Source organism: Pseudophryne corroboree, chromosome 10, assembly GCF_028390025.1.
Source record: "Pseudophryne corroboree isolate aPseCor3 chromosome 10, aPseCor3.hap2, whole genome shotgun sequence".
Taxonomy (NCBI): Eukaryota; Metazoa; Chordata; class Amphibia; order Anura; family Myobatrachidae; genus Pseudophryne; species Pseudophryne corroboree.
In genome coordinates this window covers 171264979-171267474 of record NC_086453.1, presented here as the reverse complement: position 1 = coordinate 171267474, position 2496 = coordinate 171264979, and positions in this window count along the sequence as shown.

The following is a 2496-nucleotide window of genomic DNA, read 5'->3' as shown; positions in this document are numbered from 1 at the left end:
AGGGGTTCTATGACCCTGACCTGTGTGTTGTAAAAATAAAGGGGTGCTATGGACCTGTCCTGTGTGCTGTAATAATAAAGCAGCACTGTTCTGTGTGCTGTAAAAATAAAGGTGCATCGTTATGTGTGCTGTAAAAATAAAGGGCTCTTTCCTCTATGCTGTAAAAATAAAGGGGCACTGTTCTGTGTGCTGTAAAAATAAAAGGGTGCTGTGGCCCTGTTCTGTGTGCTTTAAAAAAAGGGGCACTGTTTTATGTGCTGTAAAAATAATGGGTCCCTGAACAGTGTGCTGTAAAAATAAAGGGGCACTATTCTGTGTGCTATAAAATGAAAAGGGTACTGCCCTGTAAAATGGAATACAAAAATTTGGAGGAAAAAGTAAAGGGGTACTGTGGCCCTGTCCTGTGTGCTGTAGCAATAACGCAGCACTGTTCTGTGTGCTGTAAAAATAAAGGTGCACTGTTCTGTGTGCTGTAAAAATAAAAGGGTACTGCCCTGTAAAATGTAGTTCAAAAATTTGGAGGAAAAAGTAAAGGGGTACTGTGGCCCTGTCCTGTGTGCTGTAATAATAAAGCAGCACTGTTCTGTGTGCTGTAAAAATAAAGGTGCATTGGTCTGTGTGCTGTAAAAATAAAGGGCTCTTTCCTCTATGCTGTAAAAATAAAGGGGCACTGTTCTGTGTGCTGTAAAAATAAAAGGGTGCTTTGCCCTGTTCTGTGTGCTTTACAAAAGGGGCACTGTTTTATGTGCTGTAAAAATAATGGGTCCCTGAACAGTGTGCTGTAAAAATAAAGGGACACTGTTCTGGGTGCTGTAAAAAAGGGACACTGTTCAGTGTGCTGTAAAATAAAGGGGTGCTGTGTCCCTGTCCTGTGTGCTGTAAAAATAAAGGGGCACTGTTCTTTGTGCTGTACAAATAAAGGGTTGCTGTTGCCCTGCGTTGTGTGCTGTAAAAACTAAATGGGCCCTGTCCTGTGTGCTGTAAAAATAAAGGGGCACTGTTCTGTGTGCTGTAAAAATAAAGGTGCCCTTTCCTGTATGCTGTAAAAATTAAGGGGCACTGTTCTGTGTGCTATAAAATTAAAAGGGTACTGCCCTGTAAAATGGAATACAAAAATTCGGAGGAAAAAGTAAAGGGGTACTGTGGCCCTGTCCTGTGTGCTGTAGCAATAACGCAGCACTGTTCTGTGTGCTGTAAAAATAAAGGTGCACTGTTCTGTGTGCTGTAAAAATAAAAGGGTACTGCCCTGTAAAATGTAGTTCAAAAATTTGGAGGAAAAAGTAAAGGGGTACTGTGGCCCTGTCCTGTGTGCTGTAATAATAAAGCAGCACTGTTCTGTGTGCTGTAAAAATAAAGGTGCATTGGTCTGTGTGCTGTAAAAATAAAGGGGCACTGTTCTGTGTGCTGTAAAAATAAAAGGGTGCTGTGGCCCTGTTCTGTGTGCTTTAAAAAAGGGGCACAGTTTTATGTGCTGTAAAAATAATGGGTCCCTGAACAGTGTGCTGTAAAAATAAAGGGACACTGTTCTGGGTGCTGTAAAAAAGGGACACTGTTCAGTGTGCTGTAAAATAAAGGGGTGCTGTGTCCCTGTCCTGTGTGCTGTAAAAATAAAGGGGCACTGTTCTTTGTGCTGTACAAATAAAGGGTTGCTGTTGCCCTGCGTTGTGTGCTGTAAAAACTAAACGGGCCCTGTCCTGTGTGCTGTAAAAATAAAGGGGCACTGTTCTGTGTGCTGTAAAAATAAAGGGGCCCTGTCCTGTATGCTGTAAAAATAAAGAGGAACTACTATGTGTGCTGTAAAAATAAAAGGGTGCTGTGGCCCTGTACTATGTGCTGTAAAAATAAATGTTCACTGTGCTGTGTGCTGTAAAAATAAAGGGTCCCTGTCCTGTATGCTGTAAAAATAAAGGGGCACTATTCTGTGTGCAGTAAAAATAAAGGGGTGCTGTGTCCCTGTGCTGTAAAAATTAAGGGGCACTGTCTTGTGCTGTAAACATAAAGGGGTGCTGTGGTCTTGTGCTGTGTGCTGTATAAATAAAGGGACACTGTTCTGGGTGCTGTAAAAAAGGGACACTGTTCAGTGTGCTGTAAAATAAAGGTGTGCTGTGTCCCTGTCCTGTGTGCTGTAAAAATAAAGGGGCACTGTTCTTTGTGCTGTACAAATAAAGGGTTGCTGTTGCCCTGCGTTGTGTGCTGTAAAAACTAAACGGGCCCTGTCCTGTGTGCTGTAAAAATAAAGGGGCACTGTTCTGTGTGCTGTAAAAATAAAGGGGCCCTTTCCTGTATGCTGTAAAAATAAAGGGGCACTGTTCTGTGTGCTATAAAATTAAAAGGGTACTGCCCTGTAAGATGTAGTTCAAAAATTTGGAGGAAAAAGTAAAGGGGTACTGTGGCCCTGTCCTGTGTGCTGTAATAATAAAGCAGCACTGTTCTGTGTGCTGTAAAAATAAAGGTGCATTGGTCGGTGTGCTGTAAAAATAAAGGGCTCTTTCCTCT